Below are 13,461 nucleotides of genomic sequence, written 5' to 3'. Positions count from 1 at the left end.
TTTGGAAAGGCCGAAGGCTGCTTTGCCCTGAGCTCACAAAGGATGTCTGCAGGGGGGCAGGCTGGATGCCTCACCACGCTCACATCGTCACTCAGCTAAAATACTCTCTGTCTCTCCGTCTCTGCCGCTGTCTCCGTCTCTCTCTCACACACGTGTGCACATGCACACACGCACAGACTTGATCAAAAGACTACCTCTGCCTGTTCCACACACTCATTCACATACACTCACACCCATGGACATGTGTTACGGAACTGAGATGATGAAATAAGTACAATCTTTGTTCTTGTTTTTAATCAATGATATCAAATTTTCTCCAAAAATAGGATTTGGGGGATCCCTGGGTGGCGCAGCGGTTTGGTGCCTGCCTTTGGCCCAGGGCGCGATCCTGGAGACCCGGGATCGAATCCCACGTCGGGCTCCCGGTGCATGGAGCCTGCTTCTCCCTCTGCCTGTGTCTCTGCCTCTCTCTCTCTGTGTGTGTGTGACTATCATAAGTAAATAAAAATTAAAAAAAAAAAAAAAAAGGATTTGGGGCAGCCCGGGTGGCTCAGCAGTTTAGCACCGCCTTCGGCCCAGGGCGTGATCCTGGAGTCTCGGGATCGAGTCCCACGTTGGGCTCCCTGCATGGAGCCTGCTTCTCCCTCTGCCTGTGGCTCTGCCTCTCTCTCTGTGTGTGTCTCATGAATAAATAAATAAAATCTTTAAAAAAAATAGGATTTTAACAACCGTACAATGTCCTACCATGTGTGTGTACCACAACCTCTCCTGACTGGTTTAAGGGCCTTGTGAAGCAGAGAATCAAGTCGGGGAGTCCTGTGACCTGCACGATGGATCCGCGCAGCCTTCTTTTTTTCATTTTTTACTGTCCTGTGACGTTCCTTCCCCGTCATCTTAAAAATGCAGCAAGGCTCTGGCAAGGTAACTCACTGTAAAGCAAAAATTACTAGTAGGGTGGGGGGAAAACCCTGATACTGATAGGAAAAAAGAAAACCCCACAACTCTGCCTTTTGACAAGGAACAAACCATTAGTCGGGAGATTTCATCTCAGTGGTGGATCGTCAGTGACCAGCGAGGAGAGTGGGGGGGGCGGGGAGGCGGGCACAGTGGCCACGTGCAGTTTGGACTCGGCGAGTGTCCTGGGCCTCCAGTACGTCTTCCCTCCTTGCTGCCCCTCACAACAGGGGCAGACCGTGGGAAGCCAAACAAGTCGCAGCGACAACAGGAAACATCAGAGCCTTCTGGAATAGAAAACACCGATTCTTGCATCATGTCCACCCAGGCTTCCCGCCTCCTGGACCCCCTGGGCACGTGAACCCAGCATCTCTGGGCCTCACTTTTATCCACATGAAATGATCGACCCACAAAGACGCGGCACGAAGTCCTTGCCCACAGCGTGCCCTCCTGGGCTTCCTGCGCTCTTCCTGTCCCCCCGTCACCCGCGGGGAGGCTTGGACGTCAGGGTCGTCAGCGCATCCAACACTCGCCCCCCGACATCTTCAGGTCTTGCCTTCGATGCAACCGCCTGGGGGGCAACGTGGCCACTTTGCTCAGCGCCACCGAGGAGGAGGTGTGTACGCTTATGGCCTGACCTCCCAAATGTCAACACCCAGTGTGCCTATGGCCCACCCATGGCGGGGGACAGAGAGGTGCGGACAGAAACATGTAGCCCGCAATTTCCTAATATGACTTCGGTTCCTGGGTGGATCACCTTCGTCACCCACCAAAGAGCTGCTCCAGTTAAACGCCTTGCACACCGAAAGGTGGCAGGTTCCCGGGCTGCTGCAGCGCCCACCCCCCAGGGTAGCCCAGCTGGGATCCGTGGCTGCGTGGCCTCCGCAGGCCTGAGGAGATGCGCCCGGATTCAGCATCACTGTTACCATATTACTGAAAAGCTCCTAAAACCAAAGTAGCGTGCGTCACCAAGACGGGGTGACTCACCCACATCTCTATTGGGAGAACTTTTCATTCTGGAAATGCTCCCTCCACATGGGGAGGACTAATTTATGATGGAGACTTTGGTAAAATACAACCGTGATTTGTCAACGACTGTACCTGCCGACGCCAGAAACAGCTTCCTCAGGGGGGCGCGGGTGCAGGTTAGGCCGCTGTTTGCCACGGATGCTACATGTGCAGGACGGTGAGTGTGCTGTGTACGTGACACGCTCGGGCCTGCACATGCATGCACGTGGTCGGACTCTCACTTTGTACCCGACCTGCTGAGAGCTAGGGCCTTTGCACAGCGAGCCGGGCACCTTCCAGCGACTTCCGTGGAGGGCCACCTCAGCCTTCTGTCCATTCACACTGATTGGCCTCCGCGTGTGTGGGTCCCTGGGGAAACTGAGTCTGTGCGCCTGGCCCAGCCGCCCCTCTCCACCCTGGAAAGGGATCGGCTTTGTCATCACCCGTTGCACAAGCACTGCTGAGTCCCCCACATGCCGCTAGCTGCCCCGGCCCCGAGGGGCAGCCCTGCCTGCGCACGCCTGGCCTCCCCCTTGAATGAGATGGGACCCGCGTGGGGCGAGGTGCGGCCCGGCCCAGGAGCGGCCTCTGGGAAGGACAGGGCCGCCAGGTCCTTCCCCAAGGCGGCGTCGCGGGAGGGGCGGTGGATAGGATTTGAGAAAGCAGGGAAGCTGCCAAGGAAGGGTAGAGAAGACACCAGGAGAATGGAAGTTCTAGAAGGATCTCAGGCCACATGGCGCTGTGGTTTCCTCAGCAGCTAAGGTTAGCAGGACGGTGTCGAGAAAACAGCCGTCGCCTGCGGGTAGAAAGGCCCGGGCCTGGGGCACCTTCCGTCTTGATGCTGACATCCTCCGGCCGCCACGCGGCTGAAGATGCCCGTGCCCGTGGAGAGAGCTTGTCCGGCCTCAGAGCCAGGCCCCAGGTAAGGGCGGTCACGGTCCTCTTGGCCTCGCTGGGGCCGAGGACGCGATCACGGGGCCTGGTCGCGGGGCCAAGGACGTGATCACTGGGGCCTGATCACCGGGGCCGATGATGTGATCACCGGGCCTGCCGAGGACGCTATCGCTGGCCGGGTCGCAGGCCCTGGCGTGGGGGTGGGCCTGCCTGGCCCTCCTCCGGCAGGGCCTCTGCCCACCTGCTGTGCTGCCTCGTCCTCCTCTCACACAGCTGTAGAGATGCCGATGCTCCTCACAGGGTGTGCACGTGGTGAAAGTTAAAGGGAAACTACACGTCAGGCGTTCAGACTGCGGCCTGGCGTGTGACACACGGTCAAAAACGGTATTTAACGGGGTTCTGCCCCCCCACACAGCACCTTCCTCGTGGTCTTTCCCTAATATCCATGCTTCTCACTCTATTTCCCTTTCTGCGCCCCCCCCCACCCTACGTGGGCTCAAACCTGCCTCTCGGGGCGCCCAGGGGTTCAGGGCATGACCCGGGTCGTGGGATTGAGTCCCCATCGGGTGCCCCGGGAGCCTGCTCCTCCCTGAGCCCGCGTCGCTGCCTGTGTCGGGATCCCTCATGGATGAGTAAACACGACCTTGGGCGGACACAGACTCGGGACCCCCGGCCTGGGAGCCCTGTGGCCCCTCCGGCCTGCCCGCTGGGCCACCTTGCCCTTCCCCTCGGGCCTCGCGTGCAGCCTGCTCTCGAACACTCTGTGGCTTTTTAAAAAAGAAGTGAGTGGGCGGGTGTCCCCTGGCCGAGGTGGCTTTACTGAGGACCAAGTGGGGTGCAGGGTGGCCCGCGGGCTCCGGCCCCTGCTTCCCTATTGTTCAGACCTCCCGAGGAGGCCCGACCCCCGACTCCCCGACTCTCGGGGGGTGTCCTTTTAAAGAAATGGGTGGAATCTCACGCGAGACCCTGGTGACCCAGCGAGCAGAGGGCCTGTGGCCGGTGGGAGAACAGCAGGTGCCTAAGCACTTCCTCAGAGTCTCGTGGGGCAGAGCTGGTGACTCCACGTGACAGAGGGAACCCCGAAATTTGAGAAATGATGAACTAGGCCACTTCTCTCCTTAGGTGTCCCTGTTTTTCTCCGTCCTCCACGCCCCCCGTGTGCGCCCTGAGCCATCCCCTCCCGACAGGCAGCTGCGGGGCCCCGAACAAAATCATCCCACCAGGGCAAGTCCTCCCCTCTCACTGGGGGAAACAGCTCCTTTGCTTAGGAGACAAATTTTTCTTTTCTTTTGTTTTTTTTTTTAATCACTTTTACAATTGATTCTTAGATTGGGCCCCATCGTCCTTACTACTGGGCCTCAGAGACGGAACTGACCATCAGCAGGAGTCCTGGGCATCAGGGCCCTCCTGGCCGGGGCCCCACGAGCCCTTTCTCATCAGGTTGCTCATTCATTCATTCCTTCCCTTGTTCCCTTTTATATCCATCCCCCAATTCCAGCTCCCTCGTCCAACAGCCACTCTGATGTATTTACGTGAAATACAAATTTGGAGGATTTTACGTTTGTGTAAAATGTGGGTTCTTGGGCAGCCTGGGTGGCTCAGCAGTTTAGAACCTGCCTTTGGCCCAGGTGATGATCCTGGAGACCTGGGATCGAGTCCCGCATCGGGCTCCCTGCATGGAGCCTGCTTCCCCTTCTGCCTGTGTCTCTGCCTCTCTCTCTGTTTCTCATGAATAAATAAATAAAATCTTAAAAAAAAAGTGGGTTCTTTTATACTGAGTATTTTAATTCACAAAATGGCATATGTCACATAATTTCTGACTAAACTTTTCCCCTCTGCCTATGTTTTGGAGACTCCCCATGGTGCTGAATGCACGTAGCTGCTACCTGTAACTGCCGCGTGCAGGTCCTGGTGAAAATTGATTCGTCCTTGTCTGTGCGCCTCCCCAGGAATCGACACCTGCAAGTCCTCCAGCCTCCTACCACACAGACAGTACAGTGACGGTCATCTCGTGCGTCCCTGTGGACCTGTGAGGTTTTGGAGTGTCCACCAAGGGGGAGGCATGTCCTGTGTCACAGATTAAGCAGATGCTTACGTGTTGTTGTATCACTGGCCTGGATGACTGTGCCAGCGCACATTCCTACAGTCACGGGGGAGCCTTTCTATGATACCACATTCTCTTTTCTTTAATTTGTATTTATTTATTTATTTATTTTTTAATAATCTCTACCCCTAACGTGGGGCTCTAACTCATGGCCCAGAGATCAAGAGTCACAGGCTCTGCCGACTGAGCCAGCCAGGCGCCCCTGATACCACAGTCTTTCCAAAATTTTTCATTGGTCAGACTCTAATTTTTGCCAGTCTCATTGACATAAATTAATACCTCACTTTTATTCGCAGTTTTGTGAGAATTATTCCGACTCCGCTGCCCAGGATTTTACGAGATTTTTTTTTTCGACTGTCTGAAACAGTCAAGGAACAACTATGAAATTCTTTGAGTAGCACAGGCCAAAATGTGCATATGATAAATCAATGAGTGTTGCAACTCTGTGTGTATATTTTGCTAAGCGATATTGAATGAAAAACAGAAAACCACCACATCCAAAGAACACCCTGGTATTATTTGATAAAAATTGAAATGTTCATTTTATCATTCTCTACATTCTTTTTGTAACAGGAAATGACTTCTGAACATACTGCCTCATCTGTCATTGTCAAGGATTAAATATGAACCAAATTTGCAAGGTATTTTTTTTTAAGTTTGCTAGAGCAGAATAATGTGATTGTCAACACTTTTAAACACTTTATGACTTTGGAATCTTTCCTTAAAAAAAAAAAAAACCACATTGTCGAACTAATTAAAATTGGTCATGAATATTAATGTTTGAGTTGAAAACAACTGCCACTAGGTGGCAAACAATCTACACATAGAATTATACAAAAGAGAAAATTATAAATACACTACCATATATGCATATTATACTAGACAGTGAAAAAATACATAGTTAATACAGTATCTTCTATGTATTGTTAATCATAACACCACCGGAAACATAGGCATAATGGTGCAAAGAGTAACAAACATATTGTAAAAAATTAAATGAAAAAAAAACAGTTTTTTAAGAGAATTAGAATAGCACATCTTTAGCCTTACATCTAACATTTATCCTTAATGTGGAACGGGCACATGGACTTTTATCATTTATCTCATCTTTACTCTCAAAGTAAGACATCTCTTTGTGGTTGAAGATACATTGATGATGAAACACTATGGCCCTGAGTGACCTTGAACTTGTCCTAGGGCTTCTTGTCTGGTTTCTATACAGTTATCAGTTTTGATATCATGTTGGATGGAGAAGGAGAGAAGTACTGTTGGGATTTTTCCCTCACCATTTGATTCAACCATCTTGGAAATGGGAAAAGTAGGATGTTATGGTGAAGAATGTAGACTCTGGTGCTAGACTACCATGTTTGAATGTTAGCACAATACCTCAAATTGTGTAACTGTGGTAGATTGTAGTATTTATTCCTCTCAAATAATACTTTTTCCTTCTTGTAAGAGGATGGTATGTTCCTCACCCTATTGCTCTAGGCTTGACTGTGTGTGTGCTTTCACCAGTGGTAGATGAGGAAACACAACGTATATCGTATCCAGCAAGTGGTTTTAAGAGTTGCTGTAGGTTCCCATCGTCTCTCTAGCTCTCTCTCTCTAGACCAAGAAAATGGGGTGTACCTACTAAGAGTTGGCTACTTCTTCAGCCTAACGTCTGGAGGGAGAAGAGTCATAAATAAGAACTAAGGAAAATGACATGCAAGTACAAAATATAACATGACTTAAAATAAGTATACATTATTATAAGCTATTGGAATTTTGAGGTTATTTATTTTTAATCACAGCATAACCTAGTGAAAACTATTACAATGACTTTGGGTTAGTTTCTTCACCTATAAAATGGAGCTGATAATATTATTCATCTCACTGGCCTTGGGGGATTGAATAAGCTAACACATATAAGAATATAGAATAATAAATTGCATCATAGTGGATACATATCTTTATTTAAATAGTCTAAATGTGTATGCAATAAGAGCTTTCATTTATTGAATGACTATTATAGTCTAGGAATGTTTTACTCATGATTTTATTTAATTATATAATACCTTTCTAAAGTATTGACATTCTTTTTTAAAAAAAGGTTTTATTTATTTTAAAGAGAGAGAGCGCACATGTGAGAGGGGGTGGGTAGGGAAGATAGGGGCGGAGGGGGTAGGGCAGAAAGAGAGGGAGAGGGACAAGAAGACGCTATGCTGAGTGCAGAGCCTGATGTGAGGCTCAATCTCATGATCCTGAGATCATGACCTCAGCCAAAACCAAGATTCAGACACTTAACTGACTGAGCCACTCAGGTGCCCCTAAAGTATTGACATTCTTATTTTATAGAAGAAGAAACTGAGGCTCAGAAAGACCTCTTAATTCAATGATTATCCATTTGTTTGTGGCTAAGGACTAATTATGGGGTGTGGTTTTTTCCCCTCTAGTCACAGACTTATACTTTTAGAAAATACAACAAAAATTAGCTATTAGAAAAATGCAATGAAATTAAAAAATTTAAAAAGACATACAAAACAGAATTCCAATTTTATTATTAGATTCAATAAATATAAAAAAAAAGATTCAATAAATATAAAATTACATTTTAATTAATATCATTAAAACAAGCAATAATTTTTAAAATCTCAAAAACTAGCCACATTACTCAGTGAGAATATGCATATCTATGACTAATGGAAAATTACTATTTTACTCCTGATTTTTTTTTTACCATTTCATAGTTGTAACTAAACAAAAATTATGAATGGAAAGCAATTTCCCAAAATAAACATCTATAAAGGTACTTTAAACTACACACAGTTTCTAATATGACAAATAAGCTTGCTCCTTATTTGTTAGCTAATCGAATCTACTTTTGTTTTAATAACACTCAGTAGAGTCACAAGTCTCACAGACCTGTGTTGATGGGAATGGAAGAAGAGATATTAAGGCAATTTCAGGATATTTATTTCTAACTTTAATCAAAAATGAAGCAAATGATGCAGTGTATTTAGAATTTATATTTCATCAGAAGCCAAATCCAACAATTTATCCTGTAGAGTTATGGTAGATCCTCTGCCCCTTATCTGCAGTTTCACTTCCAGGGGTTTCAGTCACCCCATCAGCCACTGTCCTGGAGCAGATGATCTTCATCTGACGAATCGTCAGAAGGTCAACAGAAGCCTAATGCTGCGTCACAATGCCTACATCATTCTGATGAACCGCCGGAGGGTCGTAGGTGCCGAACACTACCTTACTATATCTGTGTCATTCGCCCCACTCTGGTCCTCACTTAGGCGTGCTATCATATCGCATCATCACAAGAAGGATGAGGACAGTCCAGTATGGTATTTTGAGAGAGACCACAGCCACATAACTTATATTACAGTATATTGTTGCAATTGTTCTGTTTTATTATTAGTTATTATTGTTGATCTCTTACTGTGCCTACTTTACAAATTAGTTTTATCATAGGTATATATGTATGTGAAAAAGCATACAATATTTAGGGTTCAATACTATCCATGGTTTCAGGCATTTACTGGGAGTCTTGAAACCTCTCCTTTGCAGATAAAGGCAGGACTATGATATAGCTGAAGTTAAGCTATTTTTTATTGAAATTAAAAACTTTCTCATTTGACACTTCTGGATTGCAGTTGACAACTAATCTGAAAATACAAATGTCATAACCAGGTCCTCCTGTGCACAATGAGTAGGCATCTTTGAGTTGATGTAGTGTGAGTCCATGTAAGATTCATCACGTGACTTCAAAAATGAAACTGTTCCGTATTTTCTTCATTGAGATTCAGCAACACTATCAAGAGACTGAGCATATTATGTTAATCATACTGGTATTAAAATAAAAGCTTAATAAAAAAAAAAACAACGGCCAAATAAAAAAGAGACTGAGCATATTGACCACTCTCAAATGTTTTCTCCTGTCTTTTAAAAATTTTTTTATTCCATTTATTCTTATTTCATTTATTTAAATTGAGATATAATAGACACATAGCATTATATTGGTTTCATGCGTACGGCATAATGATTTGATATTTGTATATATCATGAAATGATCACCACAATAAATCTAGTTAACATCCATCACCATACAGTTAGAATTTTTTTCTTTGTGATGACAACTTCTAAGATACACTTTTCTAGTAACTTTAAAATATGTAATATAGTATTATTAATTCTAATCATCACACTGTACATTATCTTTTCAAATATTTTTGTTTATGTAAAAGATTTTTTATTTATTTATTCATGAGAGACACAGAAGGAGAGAGAGGCAGAGACACAGGCAGAGGGAGAAGCAGGCTCCATGTAGGGAGCCTGACCTGGGCTCGATCCCAGGTCTCCAGGATCACGCCCCAGACTGAAGGCGGTGCTAAACCGCTAACCCACCGGGGCTGCCCTCAAATATTTTTTTTTCCTCAAATATTTTAAAAATGTTATAAGTTTTTTTTAAATGCAGAGTATAATATTCATATATTGAGAATATTGGCATTTTAAAATAAAACAATTACTTTATTCTTTCAATTCTATTCAATATAATTTTTTATCAAAGCAATTTCATCTACCCATATAAATGTAAAAAAATATAAACACACTCTTTCTTAAGAGGTAATACATTTTATTTTTCTTAAATTGTCTTATTTTATTTTATTTTATTATTATTTTTTTAAAGTAGGCTCCACACCCAGCATGGTACTCAAACTCACAACCCTGCGATCAAGAGTCATGTGCTTGCCACTCTGGAGAACAATGTGGAGGTTCCTCAAAAAGTTAAAAATAGAACTACCCTACAATTCAACGATTGCAGTACTAGGTATTTACCCAAAGGCATATGCACTCTGACGTTTATAGCAGCATTATCAACAATAGCCAAATTATAGAAAAAGCCCAAATGTCCATCAACTGATGAATTGATAAGGAAGATACGATGTGTGTGTGTGTATACATACATATGTATATGTGTATATATGTAAAATGAATATATATTTATATAATTGTAAAGTGGAATTATATATAATATATGATATACATATAATTACATATATATATAAAGAATATTGCTCAGCCATAAAAAAGAATGAAATCTTACCATTTGCAACAAGAGGGATAGAGCTAGAGTGTATTATGCTAAGTGAACTAAGTTAGGCAGAGAAGGACAAACACCATATGATTTCACTCATAAGTGGAATGTAAGAAATGAAACAGATGAATGTAGGGTGGGGGGAGAGAGAGGGAAACCATAAAACAGACTCTTAACTATAGGGAACAAACAGGGTTGCTGGAAAGGAGGTGGGGGGGTGAATGGGCTCACAGGGTGATGGGTATTAAGGAGGGCCCTTGTTGGGATGAGCACTCGGTGTTATATGTAAGCGATGAATCAGTAAATTCTATTCCCAAAACAAATATTATACTCTATGTTAACCAACTGGAATTTAGATAAAAACTTGAAACAATAAATACATAAATTTTAAACATCATTCAGTTCTAAAAAAAAAAAAAAAGTCACATGCTCCACTGACTGAGCCAGCCAGGCACCCCTAAAATGTAAGACATTTTAAATCTTTCTCTTTTCTCTTTCAAAATGTATTTCTAATTCTTGAGAATTTTAACACATATATTTAAGATGCATATTTATGCTTGAAGGTCTTGTATTAGTCTTTAGCACTTTATGTATATAATTTGAATTTTAAAATTCTATAAACAGAGGCCCTGTTAAAAATTCCACCTGTATTGAGTTATCATTATGATTTTGGGTGTATAACTGATCCAAACAGCATTTATTATTAACTTTGATAAATATGCATTCAACACAAACAAAATTTTGGAAATACATCTTTTAATGAGATAAATGAGCCTATATCTATGTATGAATATTACTTATTAAAATAAAAAATATTTCCAGTTTTCATTGTTAGAGATGTAAACACTGAGAAACACAGTTCACCTCAATAAGTAGATGGAACTTGAAAGGAATTTGTTATGGCCCTGCTATTTAATTCTTTGAACCCCTTTTGAGTTACATAAAAACAAATCCATAGTGATCTATCATCCAAAATTAGTTTGTAATGATCTATTGGTTAAGAACTCAGATTCTCATTGAATTCTGATTAAAAAAAAATTAAAAGGAAATCTTTCTTTTAGAAGGATTTGCTACCCAATCATTTGAATTATTCACCTTTTCAACACCATCACCGATATTTGAAATTGTCCTCTTTCTTTTTTATTGTTCAAGTTTTTTCAACCAAGGAAAATATAATACAGTACAATTCAGTTCAGGAAAGGTGCGTCATGGGGGATTACGAAAGGAAACCGGCAAATGGGAAGGCACAGAAGAAATTCTGACAGGTTATGGGAGCATACGTATAAAGTTGAAGATCTGGAAGTTGATTTCCTTAAAATCACAGGATTTTATATAGGTCTTGGAAAGTTTCCAGGCGCTCCCAGGTGTACACAACCCCAATTTGAAGATTACTGCTCTATTGTCAGGAGAGGGTTCTTTCCTGAGATAGATGAAGAGGGCTTTGCGTTAGAAGTTTATCAAAGTCTACTTCCCAGTCAATAGGCTTAATATCATTATTTTACGAGTTGCTCTTCTGAGACAGAATGGACAACTCATTAGTTATTGTGCGTAAAAAGAAAGCTCTTGGCTAAATTAAGTCATATAAATGATCACAGTCTTGCCAAAGGACAAAGCCATCTTTAGTTCTAAAATTACCTTTCCTGCTATGCTGTTTAATCAGAGCAAACTCTTCTCTAGATTCTAGGGACACTGAATTGCTCAGAACCAGGTGGAAAGGTATTAAGAAAGCCTTCCTTGAAATCTCAGGCTTGTCAAAGTTCCCCTGTTCTGGGTATCCATCCGTAATTCTCTTTGCAGATCTTTATCTAACAAGAAACTAAAATCATTTTCTTCTTATCTGTTTTCCCCATCCAATTGTGAAGTCCCTGAGGTGAAAGGATCATGTCATATTCATCTTTGAACCCCAATTCCTGCACAGTGCTTGTTATATAGAGGTTCTCAATAAATGCATATTGAAAAGAACTGCACCAAATGAGGTAGAAATAATTATATTTGCATGGTGTGATGTGAGAAATACAGATAAAACTCTTCTGCCCTGAAATATTAACTCTACCAGTTATTTTTAATTCCTCTGATAAAGCTTTTTGCATCTCCTGGAATCCTAATACTAAAAAATGAAATATGGCAAAGATTTAGCTGAGAAAATCATATAACAGAGAGGAGAGAAATCACTGTAATGGGAACAATCTCTGCAACAACATCGTAGGGAGAGAATGTTCTAAGAGAAGAACAAAGAGCTGCATACACCCATGATCACCAGGGTCAGATAAGAGATTTGGGACTTGATCCTAAGGATAATTAATAGCCATTAGAGAATATTAAGCAGAATATTGACATGATCTGATTTGGTTATTAGAAGATTACTCTGGCAGACATCTTTTCCTGGTAAAAAGCCAAGCTGGGCTAATTGTACAACTCCCCCACTAAAAACAATCAAAACTTCTGGAAAAATTACTCCAAAAAAGTTTATTTAAAATACTGAAAAGACAATATATGAGTAAAGAACCTCCAGACCAAAACCAAAAATGGGAACTCTGTTCAAGGAACCCAATGCATTCCAAGCAAGATACATTAAAAGAAACCCATAGTTCAGTTTATCATGGTGAAACCGCAGAACACCAAAAACAAGGAAAAGCAATTCTTAAAGCAGTCAGACAAATAAACGCATATTAGTTTTCTTAGGGCTGTCATAACAAATTGCCATAAACTGGGCGGCTTAAAACAATAGAAATTTATTCTCTCATATTCTGAAGACCAGAAGTCTGAAATCCGTGTGTTGGCAGGGTTAATTCTTCTTGGGAGCCCCATGGGAGAATCTGTTCTGTGCCTCTCTCCTAGCTTTTGGGGGCTGCTGGCATTCCTTAGCTCACAACTGCATCATTTCCATCTTTGCCTCTTACTTCGCATGACATCCTCCTGTCTGTATCTCCATGTGTCCTCTCCTCTTTTTCTAAAGATTAAAGTCATTCAATTTAGGAACTATCCTAAATCCAGGATGATTTTGTCTTGAGATTCTGAACTTATTACATCTGCAAAGACTGTATTTCCAAATAAGGTCACATTCTGAGGTTCTCGATAGACATGAGATTTGGGGGGCCACCATTCAGCCCAATACAGTTAGGTTACCTTCAAAAGAGCAATAATAGACTGATTTCCAACAGTAATAATGGAAGCTAAAAAATATGAAATTATATTTTCAGTATGCTGAAAGAGTAATTTTCAGCTTAAGCCCAGTGAAAATATATTTTAAAAACAAAAGCAAAAGAGTCATTTTCAGACAAAAAGCTGGGCAAGTCTGCTATCAGTAGACTTTTTTTTTTTTTTTTTTCAGTAGACTTTTGTTAAAGAAAATTCTAAAGGGTATACTCCAGGAAGAAGGAAAACAGGCCTAGGTACTGAAAAGAATGAAGAATAT

Source organism: Vulpes vulpes, chromosome 1 (genome assembly GCF_048418805.1).
Source record: "Vulpes vulpes isolate BD-2025 chromosome 1, VulVul3, whole genome shotgun sequence".
NCBI lineage: Eukaryota > Metazoa > Chordata > Mammalia > Carnivora > Canidae > Vulpes > Vulpes vulpes.
This window is presented reverse-complemented; position numbering follows the sequence as displayed.